This window comes from Lissotriton helveticus, chromosome 9 (genome assembly GCF_964261635.1).
Source record: "Lissotriton helveticus chromosome 9, aLisHel1.1, whole genome shotgun sequence".
NCBI classification, from domain to species: domain Eukaryota; kingdom Metazoa; phylum Chordata; class Amphibia; order Caudata; family Salamandridae; genus Lissotriton; species Lissotriton helveticus.
The window spans coordinates 188,647,953-188,673,106 of record NC_136070.1 but is presented as its reverse complement, the minus strand read 5'-3'; the positions used below and the strand labels follow the sequence as shown (position 1 = coordinate 188,673,106).

Here is a 25,154-nt window from a genome sequence, read left to right as displayed (position 1 = left end):
TGTGTTGCAGAGAGGTGGTCTGAGGCCACGCCCCTTTTTACACCACTCTTCAAAGGCCACTTCTGGTGCACGGCTTGTGGGATGATGAGGTCCTGTTATGTCCTCAGGACCTCATAACATAAGTGGACTTCATCCTCCGAGCAGCAGTGTGCCAGAAGCTGCGTTTGCAGTGTGGTGTAAAAAGGGGCCTGGCATCAGAACACCTCTTTGCAACGCAGCACTGTGGCACTTACTGGAGGTACCTGGTAGGCTAGTTGGCCCCCAGGTACCCTCAAGATTAAAGGGGACTTATTCCCCCAACTTACAACGTGCCAGGGGGCATGTTTGCACAATGGTGCAGGGAGGGGGTGGGCCTGATATAACAAGTTAGCTATCCTACTGTGTGGGACTTACTGAAGGTAATAAAAGGGGTAGTTGGCCCCCAAGGTTGACGTTGGGGGCTAACTACCCCTCCTGTTACCTCCAGTAAATCCCACACAGTGGGATTCCTAAAAGGTGTTTGCAGGCCATGCTCACCTTTCTCCACCACTCTGCAAATGCGACTGCTATGTTATAGTTAGAAATTAGCATTTAAAAAACCTTTGAAATTCACTTAAAAACCATAGGTTTCAGGGACGTTATAGTTAGAAATTAGCATTTAAAAAACTTTGAAATTCACTGAAAAAAAACAGGTTTCAGGGACGTTATAGTTAGAAATTAGCATTTACAAAAACCATAGAAATTCACTGAAAAAAACATTGGTTTCAGGGACGTTATAGTTATTTAGACATTTCACTCATACAAAACCAGAGAAATTTGGCCATTATAGTTAGTTCAGCTAACTATAACTCGCGCCCCCGCAATGCACTGCTGATGACGTCACATATTACATCACTCATGACATGGTCAGTGACATCACTGATGACATCTCAAATTACATCACTGATGATATCTCAAATGACATCACTGATGACATCATCCACATGATAATCTGATGCACCTCCTCACACCCTAATATAACCTTTGATACACCCACTCTTAAACTACAGACTACAATTTCCGATACCATAGACACACCAGTACCAGTTACTACATACCCACTAACTGATTCCTAAGTCTACACACACATCCACTTATTCACCCATACAGTCACTCATACATGCAGTCACTCATTAATACATCACTATTATATGCACACATACACCTATACAGACACTGACACACCCGCTCATCCATAGTTACTTACACACCTAGTCAGTCATGCAAAGAATCAATCACACTCCCATTTACTCACATATACAGTTATACACACACCACCTCACTTATTCATACAGATACTAACACATACTTACTCTTTTGTACAATTACTGATACTAGCACACACTCATCCATACAGCCACTCTCACAATCACTTACTCTCACATATAGTCATTTATATACTCCAATACTCACATTTACTGCCTTTTATATATGTAGTTACTCACACATGTACCACTGAGATATCCATTCACTCACCAATACACCTATACACACACTCACCCAACCATACAGCCCTTCTCAGATGCACTCTTGAACCCATACACCCAGTGAATCACCGATTCACACATCTATGCAGTGTCACACATCCCCCACCCACCCATACAGATACTCAGCCACCCATACAGATATTCAGACAACCAATCAATAACCCATATAGACACTCATTTAGCTACTCACCAACCCAGGCAGCCGCTTACACACCAACTGACAGACTGATACAGACATTTACATTTTTCTCACTAACCCATTAATTCAGTAAGACACATGTTATCACTTACTTATACAGTCAGTCACTCACCTACTAAATCATCTATTCAGACACTCATACACCCACTCATACTTCAATACCTCTTGGCATATATATATATAAAATATATTTAAAATTTACAGAAACACACATTCACTGGATGACGTCATCTGTGATGTCATTTGAGATGTCATCAGTGATGTCATCAGTGAAGTCACTGACCATGTCATGAATGTTGTAATATGTGACATCATCAGCAATACATTGCGGGGGCGCGAGTTATAGTTAGCTGAACTAACTATAACAGACGAATTTCTCTGGTTTGGTACGAGTGAAATGTCTAACTAAATATAACGCCCCTGAAACCAATGGTTTTTCCAGTGAATTTCTATGTTTTTCTAAATGCTAATTTCTAACTATAACGTCTCTGAAACCTATGGTTTTTTCAGTGAATTTCAAAGGTTTTTTAAATGCTAATTTCAAACTATAATGTCCATGAAACCTATGTTTTTTTCAGTGAATGTATATATTTATATAAAGAGGGAGAGAGACAGAGACAGACATGAAGAGGGAGAGAGACATTTTAGTGCTACACTTTAGAGTACTAGTCAAAAGAACACAAGAAAAAAGATAATTGAAGGGGCTGAGCTACAGAGGAAATCAGTCAGGATGAGGGGGATGGGTTTGGAAACCTCATTATTCATATCACCACAGATACCTTCTTGTTTTCAAATAAACTGTTACTCCCACACACCGTCACCAAATTGCTACATGTTGATATCCAAGCATATCGTCGTCTTATTGGATGTTAGTTTACAATGCACAGTGTTTCTTGTAGAAAAAAAATTGCCTTGTCAGTGAATACAAAATGAATATACCTTGGCATTTATTAATTGAAAGAACAACGACTTCTAGTGGCGTGAGGAAAGATCTCCACTCTGCACAAGATCACACTGTGCACAAAAAAGAGAGATTCCCTAATGATCGCTCAGTTTGGTTCCCTGGTGTTTACTAAGGCTATTCTTCCCCACACACAGGATGTTTTATTTGATCACACATACTTGAGCCATTTTCTTTGGTTGAGCCTGCCCAGCCCATGGGCACTCAGTGAGCAATGCTGTATTGGAATATGGAATATAAGCCCCACCCTTTGCCTGCCCATATTTGTCATTGGCTTGTGTCACTGTCCTTTGTAAATGCTGGCTTCTGATTTGTTAATAGGCTTGTTAATCCCTCCTTAGTACCACCATGTCTTCATTTGTAACCTCCATTGAGGACTGGCTCCTTTACTTTGGTTGTTACACTGTTAGTCTTTTTTAATCTGTAAGCACTATTTTATTTAAATAGTTTCCCCTACTGCAGGGCTGACATGCTTTCCTGCAACATTTTAGCTCATTGCTCACTTCTCACTAGTGGAGAAGTCATGGCATGACGTCATGCCAGTTGAGCATTTTAGGGGAAGGGAAATCCTTTAAAGAGTCATTTTCTCTCTGAATTTCCCTTCTCTTTTTTGAAACTCAGGAGCAGCAACATTGTTGTGGTGTCACCAGGGCTTTAAGTGGAAGCTTTTTCAATAATATTCACAAGCCATACTTGCTGCTTTTTTAGCTTATGCAACTAACAACCATTGACAAAGCCAATAGTCCTACATTGATTTAGATATGATGGGGCAGATTTATGAAGGCCTTGCGCCACGTTTACGCCGCTGTTGCGTCACGCAAGGCGGCGTAAACGTGGCGCATCCCTACGAACGATTTACAACGTGACGCATCTAGGCAGATGCGTCACGTTGTAAAGCCCTGCGCCGCTTGTGGGCGTTCCGGCGCAGGGTGGGCGTTCCGGGGCAGGTGCGCCTCGCAAAAGTGGCTGAGTGAAATCTATAAGATTTCACTCAGTCACTTTCACACCAATGCTGCGTCAAAAGCCTGCGCCTGCTTGAAGCAGGCGTAGGTCTTGATGCAGCATTGGTCAGATAGGGAACCCCCGAGCCTTGCTGGAGCTGCGTCGCGCTTGCGACGCAACTCCAGCAATGCGCCGCCTTTACGGCAGAGATGCGTCACGCATCTGTGCCGTTTTTTCCCCATGGTGCGCCGCATTGTAAATGCGGCGCACCATGGGTGGCGGAGCTGTGGCTCACTGTGGCGCACATTAACTGGCGCATCCCTGGGGATGCGCCAGTTAACATAAATCTGCCCCGATGTTACTTATATCATATATCTAGATGCAATGACAAAATACAAGTTGTGCGGCACACTATGCTAAGCACATATTTTTAGCTTACATGTTTTTAAGCCACGCCCTTAATTACACTGGCCATGTTCCTTTGAGAGACCCACAGTTTTCTCATCCCTCTTAAAGCCATGGGTCCATCCTCTCTGTGCCTTCTCCAGGCAACGGCACGTCTAGGGGTCTTCAGATTCCACTGCAGTTCCGTCTCCCTAAGGATATAGTCACAAAATAACTTTTTATATTTTATCCAACATCTTCTAATTAATGTTAAGTGAGCGTGAGCTTGTTTATTAAAAAGAAGACATCGTGTTTCCTGTTTGTGTGCTCCTTCACCTTCTAGTTACTCATGAATACACACACAACCAAGTTTAAACCACGGATGCTGGGCGTGAATGTGATTCTCTGACTTCCGTGTTTCTTCACAAAACATGTCAACAAAACCCTGTCCCTGGAACAGCCCCTGGCTCCGGCCCAGGCACGTCCGGTGCTGTGCGCTTGGCGGCAAAGCACAATGGATAATGCGAGGCGGATGAAGAGAGTTCCTCCTAGCTAATAACACGGAGCCTGGCCGTGTGGCCTGAAACCGCAAATACCTTCTTAAACTGGCCACTAGCAAATTGGGCATCTGCGTTATGCACTGCCATTTTGTACTTTCGTGAAGGAAAGGTCATACGCAGCGCTGCCTTGAAAAAGAGAGTAGCTTTGAAGCGACTGCTGTCGCCGTCACGACTCTGCTCTGCTGTCCTTAGGGGGGACTCAGCGGTGCCGTCCTTACTTTCCTGAGAATTAATTAATTCTCTTACATTTCAGCCCAGCGAGGGCCACATGGCAGGAAAGAGGATTACGCTTTCTCCACACGTATTTAGTGAAATCTAGTAAATGCTGCCTGCCCATACGGACCTTATTATGAGAAGAGAAAAGCATCGCGCTGGCTAGAAGGCATTATCAAGGCCGGAGGCTCCCAGGGACGCGCACGCGCTGGTCCAGGCACGCCAGCCTCCGTGATGGTTGAGGTCGGGTCACCTCCCATTCAATGTATGGCAGGCACTTTGAGAAGCGCAGCTGCTCTTCCTTTTGAATGAAGAAGTGCAGGCACTCAGAACCGGACCGTACCTGACCATTAAAAGCACTGACAAAAGATGTTAAACTTGACATTGTTTTGTTTAATTTCATTTAAAACACTGTCAAGTTTAACATCTTTTGTCTGTTCATGGCTGGAGAGCTCACTGGCACGCAGGAAAAACGTTTAAGAAACGTTTCCATTTCACACCGAGAATTCTACAGAATTGCAAACTAAAAGGTAAACTGTTTACGTACAACAGTTACACCGAAAGGTAGGACCTAACGTTTAACCCTTTGCAGTTTTCTATCCCAGGCTTTCATAAGCCTCTCCCTTCCAAGGGCATGTATGCAGGGCTTTAAGTGGGATGAAATAACTTGGGGGGTAGGGGGTGTCTCTCAAAGAGGCATGGCCAATGTAATTAGGGGCGTAGTGTAAAAATGCATAAACTAGAAATCTGTGCTTACCATAGTGTGCAGCCCGACTAGCATTTTCCTGCTTCTGTCATTGCATCAAGAAATATGACACAACAAGTAACATCATACCTACAAGAAGTCAGGACTATTGGCTTTGCCAATGGTTGTTAGTTGCATAGGATAAATAAGCAGCAACTATGACTTGTATATAATATTGAAAAAGCTTCGACTTAAAGCCCTGGTGACACTACGACAATGTTGCTGCGCCTGAGTTTAAAAAAGAGAAAGGAAATCCAGAGAGAAAATGACTCTCTTTAAAGGATTTCCCTTCCCCTACAAGGCTCACCTGGAATGAAGTCACCGTAACATCTCCACTAGTAAGAAATGAGCAGTGTGAGCATGCACAGATCATGTGCCTGCTGTCTCTGCAGTCCAGAAAATAACGGACTGTCTGTGCCAGGGCACAAAACAGAGCCTGATAGAGACCCGTTTCGAGCCTCCCTTTAAACAAGCATTGGAAATGCAATAGGTCTCGCAGCATTAGAGTTAGTGCATTTAGAATTGTTTATGGGTTTTTTGTTGTAAATCTTTTGCATTTTTATTTTTTTTTGCCAATGCTAAAGAATTACAAATCAAAAAAGCAATAAACAATTGTAAAAGCTGTAACTAAAAATCCTACGAGACCTATTGCACTGTGTGAGGGTGAGGTGTTGAGGGTGAGTGAGGGTGGGGATGAGTGAGGAGTTGAGTGTGAGTGAGGTGTTGAGGGTGAGTGAGGTGTTGAGGGTGAGTGAGAGTGAGAGTGAGTGAGGGTGAGGGTGAGGGAGGGTTATTGCGAGTTAGGATGAGGGGTTGAGGGTGGGTGATGGTGAGGGTGAGGTGTTGAGGGTGAGTGAGGATGAGTGAGGGTGAGTGAGGAGTTGAGGGTGAGTGAGGGTGAGTGAGGGTGAGTGAGGGTGAGTGAGGGTGACTGAGTGTAAGTGAGTGTGAGTGAGGGTGAGTGAGGGTGAGTGAGAGTGAGTGAGGGTGAGGTGTTGAGGGTGAGTTGTTGAGGTTGAGGTTTTGAAGGTGAGGTGTTGAGGGTGAGGTGTTGAGGGTGAGGTGTTGAGGGTGAGGTGTTGAGGGTGATTGAGTGTGAGTTAGTGAGGGTGAGGTGTTGAGTGTTAGTGATGGTGAGGTGTTGAGGGTGAGTGAGGGTGAGGGTGAGTGAGGGGGAGGGGGAGGCGTTGAGGATGAGTGACGTGTTTAGGGTGAAGTGTTGAGGGTGTGGGTGAGGAATTGAGGGTGAGGGAGGGTGAGTGTGGGTGAATTGTTGAGGGTGAGTGATTGAGGGTGAGGTGTTGAGGCTGATGTTTTGTGGGTGAGTGAGGGTGAGATGTTGATGGTGAGTGAAGGTGAGGTGTTGGGTGAGGCGTTGAGGGTCATTGAAGTTGAGGGTGGTTGAGTGAGGATGAGTGAGAATGAGGGTGAGTGAGGAGTTGAGGGTGAGTGAGGGTGAGGTGTTGAGGGTGAGTGAGGGTGAGTGAGTGTGTGATGTTGAGGGTGATTGAGGATGAGTGAGAGTGAGGGTGAGTGAGGATTTGAGGGTGAGGCGTTGAGGGTGAGGTGTTGCTGGTGAGTGAGGGTGAGAGTGATTGAGTGTGAGTGAGTGTCAGTGAGGGTGAGGTAGCGTCTTACTGATTGCCCGTGAAAAGCCCAATTATCTTCTTATATGTGAAAAAGAATGAAATGCGATAGGTACATTTTACAAAAAAAATTGTGAGCTTATGTGTTGTATTTATTGTTATAAAATAGCACTCGCTCGGTAGGGAGGCTACTTCAGAGCTGATAAAAACAGAATTATACATTTAATAAACTGTCATTTTTTGTCCTGTGTGTTTAAGCGTAGTTGAGACATTGACAGCACGAGTCTGAAATATAAATGAAAACAACGCAGCAGGACCCGGCGCCTTTTCATCCCTAAAAGTATTTACCATTTGAGGAAGGACAAGGCGCGAACCCGAAATGCATCGAGGGGTGTGATGTACAAGTTGCCTATCTAGAATGTGAACGATTGTCCGATAAAGTATTTCAATCAATCATGCAATAGAAGTATAGAAAATTATTTTCAGCAAAGAAAAGACAAATGCACCAGTTTACGTTGGGATGACTGAATGCCAGCCACGGATACAAGAAAATTTATCAGGGATTCCAGGCTGCAATCGCGTAGAGTGTTAGGGGGTGTGAGGGGGGGAGGATGAGTGAAGTTGTTTGCGTAAGAGAGTGTGTGAGTGTGTTAGTGTGAGGGTGAGTAAGTGTGTGTGAGGCTGAAGGTGTGTGATGGTGTATGAGGGAGATGTTGTTTTAGCGTTACTGAGCGTGTGTGAAAGAGTGTGATAGTTTTGTTGTGTGAGGGTGATGTTAAGAGTGTGTGTATATGTTAATAATAATTAAGTAATGTGTTGTTTGTAACTAAAGGTGTCCCCTTTGTATTACTTCAGTCTTATGTGTATATTAGTATGTAATTTTAAATGTGTATGTATTGTACTAACTATGTGTATGTTTTGTAACATGTTTGTGTAGTCTCGTTTTTATTTTTTTTTTTAAATGGCCGACGTATAGCGTCACGTCGACGTCTGCTATGTTTAGCGGTCTAGTTTATTTTTGAGTTGTGTGTGTTTTTTGTTTACGTATTTTTCTAGCCAATCGGAGCGCGACGTTTTTGACGTAGCGTTCCGATTTGCATACGTCAACCGTTGAATTCCCCATTGATCGAGAATGTTGGTGTGCGGAAGGCGTGTTCTTGTCCCGGTGGTGTTGCTGCGTCGTTTGACAGGTAAGAATGTATTCCTAAGTTTATTTTAATGTAATGTAATGTAGTATATATACTATGTAAAATTTAAATACTTGCTAAATTTATTTAATTCACTCGTAATATTTGTAAATGTTTGTAATGTAACATAAAGTAGTGTTTTTTATTGGCGATGTGTAATGCATATGTTTTGTTAAACTGTAATGTAATGTATTAATGTCCTTTTTTTGGTAATTTGACATACAAAAGGGGTTTGTTTCATTTCGAAGTGGTAAATGTGTTGTAATATATTGATGTAAGTTGTTTTTTTATTATTTTTTTGTGTGATGCTGAAGTAGTCGGATAATTTGTTATTGACGTACTTGAAGTATGAAATGAAACTTTGTGTCTTTGCTGACTGTAGTATTTTTAGCAATGTATGAACGACATGTACAGTGAACTAATGTATTTTTCGTTAGATTTTTGTGACTGACTCTTTCTATGTTCGTAATATGTTTTATTGTATTTGAACTAATTCCGTCTGGATAAATGCTATTGTGTTAAGCGTTTCTTTTTTTGTGTAAATCTCGACTATTGTATTCAATGCGTCCCATTTTCCGGATGAATCGTTCTTGTTTATTTCCCTCTGAAAAATTTGATTGTTTCTGAATTTTTGTTTATTTCGTCATATTTGCTTTATATTAGACGGAATTCCGTGAGAAGAAGTGCTATTGTTGTATGCGTCCGGTTTTTTGTGTAACTGTTGACTACTGTCTTTAAACCGTCCCATTCTCCGGATGAATAGTGCTTGTTTATTGCCCGGCGAAAAAGTTGCCTGTTTCACTTGTGTCTTTGTATCTCCTCGTCCTCGCTTCCTGCCACATATTTGTATTTGTTTCCTTTGTGTAATATTGTTGTAATATCGTACGAATTAAATTTACTTTTTGGCCCGAAGACTGATTAACATCCTTGCATCCTTTTAGGTCAATGATGTTAAGTTTTTTTTGTGTCTAACGTATCTGATGCTATACTCCGTCGACCCCCTTGTTTTCCGTCCTGAAATTTCTTTATGTGTAAGAAAATGGCCTAACATTCCTCAAATTGCAGAGTGGGTGAATGCTGCAGAGTGGGTGAATGCTGCAGAGTGGGTGAATGCTGCAGAGTGGGTGAATGCTGCAGAGTGGGTGTATGCTGCAGAGTGGGTGAATGCTGCAGAGTGGGTGAATGCTGCAGAGTGGGTGAATGCTGCAGAGTGGGTGAATGCTGCAGAGTGGGTGAATGCTGCAGAGTGGGTGAATGCTGCAGAGTGGGTGAATGCTGCAGAGTGGGTGAATGCTGCAGAGTGGGTGAATGCTGCAGAGTGGGTGAATGCTGCAGAGTGGGTGAATGCTGCAGAGTGGGTGAATGCTGCAGAGTGGGTGAATGCTGCAGATTGGGTGAATGCTGCAGATTGGGTGAATGCTGCAGATTGGGTGAATGCTGCAGATTGGGTGAATGCTGCAGATTGGGTGAATGCTGCAGATTGGGTGAATGCTGTCTATTGGGTGAATGCTGTCTATTGGGTGAATGCTGTAGATTGGGTGAATGCTGTAGATTGGGTGAATGATGGAGATTGGGTGAATGATGGAGATTGGGTGAATGATGGTGAGTGGGTGAATGATGCAGAGTTTCTGAAAGATGGATAGTGTGTGAATGATGGATAGAGTGTGAATGATGGAGAGGCAGAGTGCTGTTGCGTTTTTGAGTGTTAGTGTGTGTAACTGAGGGTGAGTCGTTGAGGGTGAGTGAGGGTGATGTTGAGTGAAGGTGAGGGTGAGGTGTTGAATGGTATTGAGGGTGAGGGTGAGGTGTTAAGGGTGAGTGAGTGTGACTTGTTGAGGATGAGTGAGGGTGAGTGAGGTGTTAAGAGTGAGGTGTTAAGGATGAGATGTTGAGGGTGAGTGATGGTGATGTTGAGTGTAGATGAGGGTGATGTGTTGAGTGTGAGTGAGGGTGAGTGATGGTGAGGGTGAGTGAGGGTGTGGAATTGTGGGTGAGGTGATAAGGGTGAAGTTAGTGAGGGTGAGGTGTTGAGGGTGAGGGTCTGAGGGTATGCTGTGCTGTACCTGCTCCGTGTGTGAGGGAAGCTTGCACTGTTGCCGCCTGTGCTGTACCTGATGTATGTGTGATGAAAGCTTGCACTGCTGCTGTCGGTGCTGTACCTGTTCCATGTGTAAGGGAAGCTTGCACTGCTGTTGGCTGTGCTGTACCTGCTCCGTGTTTGAGTGAAGCTTGCATTGCCGTTGCCTGTGCAGTACCTGCTCCGTGTGTGATGGAAGCTTGCACTGCAGCTGCCTGTGCTGTACCTGATGTATGTGTGAGGGAAGCTTGCACTGCTGCTGTCGGTGCTGTACCTGTTCCATGTGTAAGGGAAGCTTGCACTGCTGTTGCCTGTGCTGTACCTGCTCCGTGTTTGAGTGAAGCTTGCATTGCCGTTGCCTGTGCTATACCTGCTCCGTGTGTGATGGAAGCTTGCACTGCAGCTGCCTGTGCTGTACCTGATGTATGTGTGAGGGAAGCTTGCACTGCTGCTGTCGGTGCTGTACCTGTTCCATGTGTAAGGGAAGCTTGCACTGCTGTTGCCTGTGCTGTACCTGCTCCGTGTTTGAGTGAAGCTTGCATTGCCGTTGCCTGTGCTATACCTGCTCCGTGTGTGATGGAAGCTTGCACTGCTGCTGTCGGTGCTGTACCTGTTGCATGTGTAAGGGAAGCTTGCACTGCTGCCGCCTGTGCTGTACCTGATCTATGTGTGAGGGAAGCTTGCACTGCTGCTGCCTGTGCTGTACCTGCTCTGTGTGTGAGGGAAGCTTGTACTGCTGCCGCCTGTGCTGTACCTGATCTATGTGTGAGGGAAGCTTGCACTGCTGCTGTCGGTGCTGTACCTGTTCCATGTGTAAGGGAAGTTTGCACTGCTGTTGCCTGTGCTGTACCTGCTCCTTGTTTTCGAGTGAAGCTTGCACTGCTGCCGCCTGTGCTGTACCTGATCTATGTGTGAGGGAAGCTTGCACTGCTGCTGTCGGTGCTGTACCTGTTCCATGTGTAAGGGAAGCTTGCACTGCTGTTGGCTGTGCTGTACCTGCTCCGTGTTTGAGTGAAGCTTGCATTGCCGTTGCCTGTGCTATACCTGCTCCGTGTGTGATGGAAGCTTGCACTGCTGCTGTCAGTGCTGTACCTGTTGCATGTGTAAGAGAAGCTTGCACTGCTGCCGCCTGTGCTGTACCTGATCTATGTGTGAGGGAAGCTTGCACTGCTGCTGCCTGTGCTGTACCTGCTCTGTGTGTGAGGGAAGCTTGCACTGCTGCCGGCTGTGCTGTACCTGATGTATGTGTGAGGGAAGATTGCACTGCAGCTCTCGGTGCTGTACCTGTTCCATGTGTAAGGGAATGCTGTTGCCTGTGCTGTACCTGCTCCGTGTTTGAGTGAAGCTTGCATTGCCGTTGCCTGTGCTGGAGCAGCTCCGTGTGTGATGGAAGATTGTGAGATCTGGCATAACGGAAGGATTGGTAGTGCGTGCACAGTTTTTTTTTTTGTTTGTTTATTGTTGTAGTGAAAAGTTTTATGTATGCACTGTGTATGTTCTCTTTGTGTGTTTTCTTTTTTATATTTTCTTTATTTCAGGGAATGAGCTGCTACGATGGACAGGTAATGACAAATTAATTTGCATAATATTAAAGCGTGTCTTTGTGACTTTTATACTTTTGTTTATTGATTTGCTTATTGTAAAGCTAATGTAATTATTTTATTAGGTCTCTCTGCTCGCATGTACTTTCTGCCTGGCTTCTTGCATTTGATTTTTATTTTATCAATGGCTGCTATTTCGGTGTATTTGTTGCCATGGATTGTGTTCCGTTTTGCCGTACGTGTTTTTTGGTCGCACTTGGCTTGTGTATACGTTTCTAAAATTATGTAGTGTATGTAATTAAAAGTTTTTGTTTTTCTGTTCTAGTAAAGGGTATTACGCAATGTATTCCCTTTACGTTTGTTACGTAAGGGATGTTAGCGTTCTATTTTTTAATTGATGGTGATGTAATTATGAGCGTTACGTAATTTTTAGCCAATCGCAGCTCTACGTTGTGTGACGTAGCGTTGCATTTGACATGCGTCAACGGGGCTTTTTCCAAATTGATGTGAATGTTCGTGCGGTAAAGGTGTGTTATTCCTCCGTGTTTGTTGCTGCGTCGTCTGACTGGTAAGATGTACATTTATTAAAAGTGAGTACATGAATTTGAATGTATTAATACGTGTGTGTATATACGTATTATTAATAATGTTTTATTAGGATGTATGAGTGTTTTATTTGTATTGCGCCATGTGTATTATCGAGTTTTGAGTTACAATATTCCTTAGTACTGTTCTAAAAGATATATGTTTGAAAAATATAGTTTTTTCGAAATGTTACATAAAGCAATGTTTATGTTTGTATGTGTTATGTCTTTGAAATTGCGTCCCTTGTTATTTCTCGCTCACTTTCCTTGTGTTTTGAATTTTTCTTGATCTTTATGCGAATGTTGGCTCGTGTTTAAGTAGATTCTTTGGGATGCATTGAGTAATCTTTGCTAGTGTCTTCCTGGTATGTAGTTTCAGTAGTTCCGTTTCGCCTGAGGTGGCACTGTGATGTTTATTTTCCCTCTGACTTAGCTTTTGCTTGTGTCATTTGTACCGGTATGTGACTTGTTTCGCCGCTATTCATTTTTTTTGTTAGTTGCTTGTTGTAGTTAAAAGTATAATGTATGCACTGTGTATGTTCTCTTTGTTGTGTTTTTTTTTATATTTTCTACATTTCAGGGAATGAGCTGCTACGATCGACAGGTAATGACAATTTTATTTGCATATTATGAAAAAGTGCCTTTGTGAGTTCTTATACTTTTGTTTATGCCTTTCCTTTTATTGATGTTAATGTAATTATTGTATTTGGTTTTGCTTTGCTCGTACGTATTTTCTGTCTGGCTCCTCTCATTAGAGTGTGTTTAGTATTTTATCAATGGCTGCTATTTAGTTTTATTCTTTGGCATGGATTGAGTTTCGTTTTGGCGTACGTGTTTTTCGGTCGCACTTTCCTTGTGTGTAGTAATTTTCTCTTGCACGGCATCCCTTATGTCCATTTCTGCAGCAATAGCACATTATTAACATTCTGCAACCCCACACTACAATTGAGCGACATGAGATCATCACTCATTGCCAGTAGAGCCGTATTTAGAACTCCCCCAGTCTCATTTAGACATAGAACTGCAGTACTGTACAGCACCAAAGCATGCTTGTATAGCTGTAATTGTGTGTGCAACGGTTGAGTGGCGTTGCGCGGCTGAGTGGCGTTGCGCGGCTGAGTGGCGTTGCGCGGCTGAGTGGCGTTGCGCGGCTGAGTGGCGTTGCGCGGCTGAGTGGCGTTGCGCGGCTGAGTGGCGTTGCGCGGCTGAGTGGCGTTGCGCGGCTGAGTGGCGTTGCGCGGCTGAGTGGCGTTGCGCGGCTGAGTGGCGTTGCGTGGCTGAGTGGCGTTGCGCGGGTGAGTGGCGTTGCGTGCCAGAGTGGCGTTGCGTGCCAGAGTGGCGTTGCGTGCCAGAGTGGCGTTGCGTGCCAGAGTGGCGTTGCGTGCCAGAGTGGCGTTGCGTGCCAGAGTGGCGTTGCGTGGGTGAGTGGCGTTGCGTGCCAGAGTGGCGTTGCGTGCCAGAGTGGCGTTGCGTGGGTGAGTGGCGTTGCGTGGGTGAGTGGCGTTGCGTGGCTGAGTGGCGTTGCGTGGCTGAGTGGCGTTGCGTGGCTGAGTGGCGTTGCGTGGCTGAGTGGCGTTGCGTGCCAGAGTGGCGTTGCGTGCCAGAGTGGCGTTGCGTGCCAGAGTGGCGTTGCGTGCCAGAGTGGCGTTGCGTGCCAGAGTGGCGTTGCGTGCCAGAGTGGCGTTGCGTGGGTGAGTGGCGTTGCGTGCCAGAGTGGCGTTGCGTGCCAGAGTGGCGTTGCGTGGGTGAGTGGCGTTGCGTGGGTGAGTGGCGTTGCGTGGGTGAGTGGCGTTGCGTGGGTGAGTGGCGTTGCATGGGTGAGTGGCGTTGCGTGGCTGAGTGGCGTTGCGTGGCTGAGTGGCGTTGCGTGGGTGAGTGGCGTTGCGTGGGTGAGTGGCGTTGCGTGGGTGAGTGGCGTTGCGTGGGTGAGTGGCATTGCGTGGGTGAGTGGCGTTGCGTGGGTGAGTGGCGTTGCGTGGCTGAGTGGCGTTGCGTGGGTGAGTGGCGTTGCGTGGCTGAGTGGCGTTGCGTGGCTGAGTGGCGTTGCGTGGCTGAGTGGCGTTGCGTGGCAGAGTGGCAGTGAGTGGCTGAGTGGCGTTGCATGTGTGCGTGGCGTTGCGTGTGTGAGTGGCGTGCATGAGTGGCGTTGCGTGGGTGAGTGGCGTTGCGTGGCTGAGTGGCGTTGCGTGGGTGAGTGGCGTTGCGTGGCTGAGTGGCGTTGCGTGGCTGAGTGGCGTTGCGTGCGTGAGTGGCATTGCGTGCCTGAGTGGCGTTGCGTGGCTGAGTGAAACAGGCAGAAACGTAAATGGAGAGGGGGGTGAGAGTTAAAAGAGAGAGTGAAACAGGCAGAAACGTGGAGAGTTAAAAAAAAAAGCAAATGAATCTAAGCTGCGAGATGTGGCATAACAGAAGGATTGGTACTGCGTGCACCGCTGCTTGGGGTATCTGCGAGATTTGTGTAAGTAAATGGAGAGGGGGGTGAGAGTTGGAAGAGAGAGTGAAACAGGCAGAAACGTGGGGAGTTAAAAGAAAGAGGGAATGAATCTAAGCTGCGAGATGTGGCATAACAGAAGGATTGGTACTGCGTGCACCGCTGCTTGGGGTATCTGCGAGATATGTGTAAGTAAATGGAGAGGGGGGTGAGAGTTAAAAGAGAGAGTGAAACAGGAAGAAACGTGGAGAGTTAAAAGAAAGAGCGAATGAATCTAAGCTGCGAGATGTGGCATAACAGAAGGATTGGTACTGCGTGCACCGCTGCTTGGGGTATCTGCGAGATTTGTGTAAGTAAATGGAGAGGGGGGTGAGAGTTAAAAGAGAGAGTGAAACAGGCAGAAACGTGGAGAGTTAAAAGAAAGAGCGAAAGAATCTAAGCTGCGAGATGTGGCATAACAGAAGGATTGGTACTGCGTGCACCGCTGCTTGGGGTATCTGCGAGATTTGTGTAAGTAAATGGAGAGGGGGGTGAGAGTTGGAAGAGAGAGTGAAACAGGCAGAAACGTGAATCTAAGCTGCGAGACGGAGAGGGAGGGAGAGAGGAGGAAAAAGAGAGGGGGAGTGAGACAGAGGGAGGAACACAGTTAGAGTGAGACAGAGGAAGACAGGAGAGAGGGAGGGGGAGCTATAGATGTAGGGAGAGCGCGAGAGAAAGAGAGCGATAAAATTATGTGTATGCCGGGAGGGCTCAGTGCACGAAGCCTTCGGCTGCAGGGTCCTGTGATTAACTTCATGGTCAGTTTTATGTTGTTGCTGTCCCTCCAAGCGCAATGCCGCTGCCAGCAATACCAGCATCAAAGAAAACAAGACGGAGGGAAGAGAGGGGAGAGGGGAGAGGGGAGGGGGGAGGAGAAATGCGACACGGCGGGAAGGGGCAGGCAGGATGACTCAGGGGAGGGGGCGGAGCGGGGCAGAGCGGCATGTGGGTGTGAACAAGCCGGGCCTTTGAAGTGAAGCTAAGTTTCACTTCAAAGGTGTCGGAGGAATGCGGGCGGCTGTGCACGCGCTTTTAAGCTCAATGCACATGCGCATTGAGCTTAAAAGTCACGGGCACTGCAAGGAATCGCCACGATTCCTTGAAAGTTAGATAAAGTCTGGATGAGCCCCTATAGTCTCGCTTGCTCGATGCGCATGCGCATCGACAGGCGAGACCTAAAAACTGCTGGTGCTCAGCACCGGTGAGACCCAGCCCACTTAAAGCCCTGCATGTATGTAGAAGTGTTAAGAACGGTTCCAGGTGAGTAGAGACATTCTCAGGAGCAAACATGCACTCTAAGCAGTAAGCACCTGCACTTTCACATTGTCATTTAAAGCACTGCTTTCAGTTATGCCTCTCTTTAAGTAGCTTAACCCCTTCGATGCTGCGGACGGCCCCCGGCAGACCCATGTGACGGTGGGCGTGTGCGGAGGATGGCCAGGGACCGTCCAAACCCCACTCACTGATTAGAATCCCAGCACCGCGGCGAAATTCGCACCGCGGTCAAGGTGTTAAGACATATGCCACATAGTTTGATAATGTGACTTGTGTAAAACTTTTAACAATAACACTTTAATACTTGAAATGTGTAACCCACGGAGATCTTCCTCTTTAGGGATGGAGCTGTTACCTGTTGGATATCCTGACAATATCCTGTAGGCCCATCACTCAATAAAATGTATATTTATGTGGACGTTATCCTATTTGCAGTCTCTCCACAGATAGCTTTTTTTGCCTGCCACTGACAGCACTGCACCCAGCACCTTCAAAATACGCACACGCAGAGCGGATTTTGGGTCTGCCGCTTGCTCATGACTAAATAGGTTACTTGCCTGTTTCAGCTCATGCTGCTTATTGGATGGATTTTCTCTCTATTCTTGTGTTTGTCCCACCCAGAAGGGCATTTTGTTTTCAGCATGTTTTCAGTGGATGATTTTTATCCCAAACAGCTGACAACAAGGACATTTATTTTTTCATTTTGCAAGTTTTCATAGCATATAACTTAACTCACTGGAAGTACCTGACTGGCCTTGATCTCTTCCCCTCCCTCTTTCCACCAGTCTCTCACACAGTTCGAGGCTTTCTTCCTTTGTTCCATTTGCTCCCATTCTCTTTCACTCTCTCCCCCTCTCCCTTTCTCCCCCTCTGTCTATCTCTCGTCTGTGCTCCTATATCCACCCCCCTCCAGTTTCTCTGTCATTCCCACTTCCTACACAGGTCAATTTGTTTGTTCAGCACATTGTCAATCGAAAACTGGGATTCATGGTTTGGTTTCACCTCACTCTACTTCCCCACACACTCAGTGCTGACATAGTTGCTGCCCACTCTCTTTCTACCTGCCCCGCTCTCTCTCCCTCTCTACCTGGGTTTTCCTGCTCCATCGAGGCTCATTCCACCACTGTTGATACTGACTTAGCCAGTGCTTGTAGAATTACAAAGCCAACAGCAAAGAGAATGAAATGTTATTTTTTTAGGCTTACTTAATACTCTTTTTACTCTGGTCGCTTCAGACAATAGTTTCCCCAACATGGGATGCAACTCAATCTACATATCTTCTTTGCAGTCAAAAAGTGTATGGAACAAAGTGTATTCCCGACTTTTGCGGACAAGTCCACCTTGAAAACAAGAAAGTCAGCTCATAAGTACCTTTTGAACTAAGTTAGATCAAAATACACCACAATATATTCCACTTAACCAAATGGCTACAATTACCTCATGCATTGTTTTTTGGCAAGGACAGCAAACAGTTTACATTATGGGCCAGATTTATCAAAAACTCATGCAACCAAAGCAGCAAGCCACCTTGCTGCACTGTATGAAAGGGAGAGGGTAAGAATGCGTCATATTTAACATCATACAGCGCATTCCTCCACTGTGCCTGTGCTGGTGCACAAGCTGCTGCCTAGAATCAATGCAGGCAGGATTGTTCTTATGTAGGAAGGGGCACCTTTCTGCACAAAAACAATCCTCTGAGGCATTTTCATCTTTCTATGTTTGCTGTAGAATGCAGCACATGGAGAAAGAAGGAAAAACTAGGAAAATGAACACATTTCTCCTCATCGCGCCTCCCTGGGGTGGCGTAGCATTTTGCTGCATTGTGCCAAAACCCACTGGTGGATGAGTGGGAACACCCACACTCCACCCATGGAATACCCCGCCTGGGTCAGGGAAATGCAAGGCAGAGATTTGCGCTGCCTTGCATTACTGCAGAATTACTAAGCAATGCAGAGCCACATTGCTTGACTCTGCACAAGTATATTTAACATTCTTTTAAGTCCCTAGTGTATGGTACTAAATGTAAACAGGGCCTGGAAGTTAAATGTCACTAGTGGTCTTCAGCATCTATTGGACCATCCACTTTAGTGGCAGTGCAAACATGACTTCAGTCCTACCATTGTAGCCTGTCTGTAACAATGCAAAACATGCACTGTAACATGTCAAGTTAATTCCATTCTGATCGGTAGAAACTTTCCTTTTAAATATAAATATGACCCCCGTATGTAGGCCTCGTAGGCCACAAGGCAGGGTGGGTACATGGTGTTTAAAGTAGGACATGTTGGAATATAAAGTTAGCTTGTTCTTAAAGTGACTAGCCCTCAAAACCTATTGTCACTCTAAGAAGTCTGACTGGCCCATAGAGAAACACTGGGAAGCAAATATTAAATACTAACACTGTATCTTTGGAAAGGGACCAGCTAGAAAAATAACTAAACCACTATTTTTAATAGTTATTAAAAATAGAATCCAATAATGTAATCTAACTTTGTGTAAATAGGAAGGAAAAGAACTTTCAGAATGTTACCCTTTAACTGCCTTAACTGTCAGAAGGCTACCTGGCATAACATTCTGCCAGCTCTCAGCCTATGCTCAGCCTTGAATAGGTGTGAAATACCTCCCGGAGCAAGCAATAGGCTGACCTGAATGGGCACATGAACAGGATGTCAAGACAATTCTTCTGTATGAAGTGTCTGGTTGTGGGAGAATCCTGCTTTTGTCCTACCAGACATCTGTCTCTGGTTTTTTGTGGGTATAGCGCCTGCTGCAAACTGTTTTTTAGTGATAGATGTAGGGTAACCCTCAGCTTAACACTGAACTGTACCTGCAGAAACCCAAGGCCTCAAAGTCCAAGTTTAGTGTGGCTGAAGACTTTTGCCATCTTGAAAATGCCCTAATATATGGCATTTTGGTTCTGTTTCAGTAAGGCAAACACAAACAGTTTCAAAAGTGGGTACAGTTACTCCTGGAAACTCTTACCCCATGGGTTGTGCCCAGGAGTCATTCCCATTCATTAGTAGTGCCAGGCATAAATGTGTCATCTCCAGGCACCCACTTCAGAATACTTTCTAGACCTGTGAAATATCAGAAGAAGACTGAACCTGCTGTCTGTGACCTGAAAGAAGACCTATTGGACTGAACCTGCTTCCTCTTGTACACAATAAAAAGAAGAGGACTCCAGGGGTGAATTTGTTGACCTCCTGTGTGGCTACAGTGAGACAGCAAGCTGCAAGAGGTCATTTCCTGAAAGTACCCAGCTGACCAGTGTCAACTAGATCGGGTCTACACACTGCTGCAGGCCTCTGCTTTACACCATGTGTGTATAGAGATGCTTCCCCTGAGGTTCTGGTGGTTTTAGAAGTGTACGTCTGTGTTTGACTGGAACGTAAAAGACTAAGACAGAAGGTAAAATCTTTGACTGGAGCTAAATGGGTTGGGGTATCAGACCCATGCTCCGTCACAGTCAGCATCAAATTGTGCCTAGGCCCCAGTCTACTAAGACCATAGACTATCATTGACACGTTGTACTTTTTGGTGCTATTTTCCCTTACATCTTTAAAAACTCATATCTGTAGTTCCCATATTAGATTTTTGTATTCATTAAATTTTACTCTGATTTTTCTTATTTGGTTTTGTATTTTTATTGTCTTACATTTTGACTTCATTACTATTTTGGTACTTTTTAAAGTGTTTTTTACATTTTCTCCTAATTTAAGTCTGTCTGCTCTGTGGTACAGCTGCCAGGGGTTGATCTCAGGTTAATTTAGTCACTTTTAGGGTTCACACTGGTAAATAGAAATACAATTTCTTACACTAACTGTTCTTCATATAACAGTTTCCATCCTGAACATCTTTAAAAGGACCCTCCAAAACTACCACCTGTGAACCAGGGCTTCTTTTCTCACCTCCTCCTTCCAATAGCTGATGTGAAGACCGAGTACATGACTGCTATAAGACAAGGCCTCCTTTAACATGCCTACAGCAATGACACATAAGCATCGAGACAGCTTTAACCCCCTTATCGCTGCTCATATCACTGAAAGAACATTCACCTTTACTTAGGCACTGCTCTAAGAAGACCTAGTATAAAGCCTGATGCATTTCCTTGTACCATCACTGCCCACTCTCCCCTCACACCGTGCTTTTTTAGGTCTGGTGTTAGACAAGACCTTTTGACTTTAGCAAAATTATATATAATATACTTACTTATACATTTTTTACTTGGACTTTTAGCCAGCTCTCGTCATTCAGTGGTCTATTGTCATTCACAGTTTTCTTCCTTCCACTACATCATATAGCATGTGGCATTGTGTATGTTATGTTACATTATAACATTTCTAGAGCGCTTAGTTGCCACTTCAACAGGGCTTCCAAGCGCTAGTCCAATGAAAAAAACAAACTGCAGAGAAACGCAAAGGCCACATTAAAAGGAAAAACCCTAAGTAGAGAAGAAACAGGTCTTCTGTGTTTTTCTGAACTGCAAATGGTTCTGAAAGGACCTGATAGGGAGAGGGTGCATGTTCCAGGAAGCTGTGATCTTAGCAAAGAAGGAGCGTCCTCCTGCTCTTACTCTATTGACCCGGGGGCTAGTGGCCAGATTAAGATTGACCGAATGCAAAAGACTTGTTGGTTGATATAGAGATACCAGATTGGACAGGATAGGGGTCTCCTGGGAGTGCAAGATCTTATGTTTAATACACAGGGTCTTGAAATTGATACGCCTATCAACTGGGAGTCAATGCAAATTGTGGAGAAGACCAGAAGCCAAGCAAAATTTTGAGAGAGAGAACTGCAGCCTGGCCGAAAAATGTTTTGCCTGGAGGAGTCTTCTAATTACTGATTTATTCACTCCCGGGTACAGAATGTTGCAATAATCCAACCGGGATAGGATAACTGTATGAATGATAGTTTGACCAATGTCAGGGGAAAAGAAACCCAGGATAGTTTTAAGCCCTCTCCTGAGCCCAAAACACATGCCTGCTACCAATGTGGTCTGTGCTTCCAAGGAGAAAATGCTATCCACCCAATTACTTAGATTTTTTTGATGATAGATTTTGGAAAGGGAGAGGGCCGTATCCAGGGTCGGATTGGTAATGCGGGCACTCGTGAAATGGCCGAAGGGCCGCTAGCTGAGATCCAGCTGTGGGCTGCTTTTTGGGGCAGCCTGGGAGCGGTCTGTGCTGTTAGGATGCCGCTAGCAGCCCAGTGGGTTCCTGAGTGGCCTTTCTAGAGACAGATGGACGGAGGTATTACTCCCTTTCTCTCGCTGGGCTGGCCCATTAATGTATGCTGATAGAGCGGGGCAGGGGGCCTGAGCAGAAGTGGTCTCACTTGCATTCATGTGTGGCTCAGCAGTGTGAACTACACTGTGCATTTTTTTTTACCTAAGTGAAGGTAATAAAACATGTCCACCACCCCCTTTCTTTTTAAAAAACTTTGCTGAAGCATTGTTTTGCGGAAAGGCAATACCCAAATGCGGACCACTTATTTGTGGTGTGCCCAGGACAATTTTTGATCCTTATCCTATCCGGGGCCTATAGAGGGAGACCACCAATGGTCTCTCCAAGAGTAGGTATCTTTTCCTAAAAGGGGGATTTCTGTTTTGTTCACGTTCAGACAAAAGCAATTAGCCCACTTCAGCCACTGTGAGTGATAGCATTCTACTCTTCCAATAGAAGCACATCCATCGGGAAAGTAGTTCCTTTCAGTGCCAGGGGCCACTTTGGCAATGTGTGCTTTTTGAGACCAAAATTTTTGGGGGGTTTTAGCTCTTTTTTTACGTCGTGAGGGTCTGACATCTCCTGCAACATTATAAGACAACATGACAAAACAACACAGGCATTGACAAAGCCAAAACGCCAGACCTGCTGGCTTTGCCAATAATTGTTTATTACAAGGCACCCTAAAAAATAACAGGTATAACTTTTAATGTATCCCCTGAAAAATGGTTTTGTTAAGCAACAAACCCCAAATACAAACCACACTATTCTGAACCAACATAAGTAACCCGCCGAGGTATTAGATTGAATAAATCAGCTTTCAGAATCTCGGGGCCCTCCTTGGTGACGTCGAGCAAGCAGAAAAACAAAATGATGCATGCACACACCTAGCTGTGAGATTCAAATGGACATGTGGTTTCTCCCTACGGTTAATCCCACTCTATTTAAACGTATGGACCATAAGGGTCTTTGTGCAACACATTTAAGATTAAATGTGAGCCCCACGCGAATCTACATTAACAGTGGAGTACATACCGTCCTCCGTGCTGTACGGTACCGGGCCTCGCCCTCGAGCATGCAAATTATAACAGTGTGACCCGCCCCCGCCCCCCATATTACAATGAAAGCTACTCAACGTAATTAAAAGCTGATGCTTCCAGAAAGCTTTTTAATCTGGGCATTTGAATAAAAAACAAGGTTGGCGAGACGCGCAAACACTTCCCTGTGCAGTTGCCATGGAAATACAAGCAAGGAAGCCAGGGATCTCATAATGCGTCGTGAAATAAAAATATATATTCGGGGGAGGGGGCTTCCTCGGGAGAATTCCAGTGTCCGGCTGCTGCTTGCCTTTGTTAATCCAGTCGTTTATTGTTCTGACGGCGCCTCTGCGTTAATCACACAAAAAAACATATAAAGCCGCGAGGCCTCGCGTCCTCCCACACAAAAGCTGTCAGTATAGCGAGACTGCGAATTGAGAGGCGGGTGAAGGGACACTGACATCAAATGTATGCCCGAAAGAGATATAGGCAAGAGGCTACGCGCGCGAGGCCCATTGAAAAAAAAAGAACACACGATGGGTTGCTAGGGGTGGCTGGGGGTAGCTGGTGGGGTTCAGTGGCTAGTTGGTGGGGTTCAGGGGCCAGTGCACTTCCATCACCAAATGCCTCAGCCAGGCGTCCCAGTGACCCCCCTTCATCTATGAAATGCAAAATGCTCTTTTGACCAAGTGGCATTAACAAAGGGTTAAATAAATACAAGTTGGATTCCATACGCTGCTTATCATCAAAACAGACACATTTTCACACGACCCAAAACATGCCAGCTACATTAAAAGGGACTATCAGATATGAGGTCTTTTTTTAGGAATTTGTATAATTTTATGCAGTTTTATATAGCGCGAACTTGTCCCGATGGTGTTGGAGCGCTTTGCACGAGCGCCGGTTACAACCCACAAGGACGCAGTGAATTAAATCGCTAACTGTGGGAAAATGGTGGCCCTTAATGACAGCCTAGCACGACGCCGCAAGCCGAGCAGAGAGGCCGCTTGTGTCTACCGTCTGTCAACATTTCCTGTTATTTTCTGCGAAAGGTAACTGAAAAAAAAACATTTTGCTGCCCACACTGCTTCCTCGTTGCAGCGCCTTGTACCTCGCACCTACTACTGTACGCTGAAAATGAGAGGCCCGGGGATTAACGAAATTGCATTATGGCAAAAGCTGGGCAAATGCAATTAAACGCTGCCCCTCGACGCTGCGTCCTTTGATTTTAATCTGGGCGACACGTGTGAATGTGAAATTGCAATGCAAGCCCATTGCCCACCCGGGGAGGGGTGAGCAGGAGTGTGTGTGAGGGGGAGGTTTGAGGGGGGGGGGGGCAGGCTCTCCACAGCAACTGTAAATGTACAGTTAGGTTTAGTCCTCCAACCCCCCTGAGCTAAACCTACCAGAGAGGCATATGCAATGACGTGCACCAAGGACCCCCGTCCGAGCCACCCCTCAGCAAAATATTGTCTGTAAATATTTCTCAGACAATTTCATGCAATTTGCCGCCAGGAACACGGAAGCCACAATAATGCACAATTTCCCCAGGTTGGATGGTGAACTGCGGTTGCTATGTGCAGCAGGGACTGATTGCTTCGTTTATCTGGCATACATTTTAGCATGTCTTGCGAGCCCAGTACATACACCAGACGGCAAAAGGCAGGCACCAACCATCCTGGGGTTGTATGACCAAAGCGGGCTGCGCGGCTGTCGCGTGTGAAATGCACTATAGCGTTTTGTGCGCTTTTGCTGAGCCTGGCACCAAGAAGTGTGTATCCCACCCCGGGCAATATCTTACAATTTCAAAGTGGCCCGTTATAATCCGTTCACTGCAGGGCATATCACCCTGTGCTAAAAAGTCCGCTAACCCTCGCGCAAAACCCCGCAGGCTGAAATGTGCGCCGGCAGCAAGAGAGTAAAATAGGCTTCGCTTTACCTTCGCTTTCGCAGGGCGCTCCCAATGTGACAGAAATCCCCCCTTCTCTCCTCAGAATAGCTGTAGCAGGCAGGAGGCTCCCGAGCTAGCAGCTGTATGGCAGGCGCGCAGGCAGCCCGGAGCGGAGTCCCCACCCAGCTTTGTCTTCAGTCATCATTCTGTCTACAGGAAGCAGCGCCTTCCACTTCCTCCCTCGCCGCCTGCTAGTTCGTGCTCCCCCTCGGTTCGCTTTACGTTTTCCTCCGCCCCTTCCTTACTTCTCCACGCAGAGATCCTTCCTTTCCTTGAGTCCTTACTCCTCAAATCCTTCTTTCCCTCCTCCTACATTATTCTCCCTTTCCCTTCCTCGCGTCCACCCGCCCCATTCACCCTTTTCCCGTATCTGCTGCCTTTCTTCCCCTCCTTGTGTCTTCCGTCCTATCTTCATTCTTTCTCTGCTGTCTTTTCCTTTCCCTTCTTTTCGTCTTTCTCCCCCCCTTTATTTCTTTTCTGTCGCTTCCTTTCTCTTCCAGACGTCTTTTCTCCTCCCTTCATTTTTTTCTCTTCTGTCTCTTCCTTTTCATTCTTTGCGTTTTTCCTTCTCCCTCCATTCTCTCTTCTCCTTTCCATTTCCTCGTGCCTTTCCTCATTCCCCTATTCTTTCTCTTCTCTCCTGACTCTCCCTCTTCATTCCTTGTCTCTCTCTTCCTCCATTCCTTCTTTCTCTTCTCTGCTATCTCCCCCTTTCGTT

The 25,154-nt window shown here is 45.7% G+C and overlaps 1 protein-coding gene across 1 annotated transcript in view; it reads right to left on the bottom strand.

Moving 5' to 3' along the window:
• GNG2 (G protein subunit gamma 2) overlaps positions 1–24,690 on the bottom strand; it is a 280,638-nt gene extending 255,948 nt beyond the window's left edge. The window contains exon 1 of the mRNA XM_078659741.1: positions 24,425–24,690. The gene's annotated coding sequence lies outside the window, so the exon portion shown is untranslated. The remainder of the gene's footprint in view (positions 1–24,424) is intronic.
• Positions 24,691–25,154: the final 464 nt, after the last annotated feature.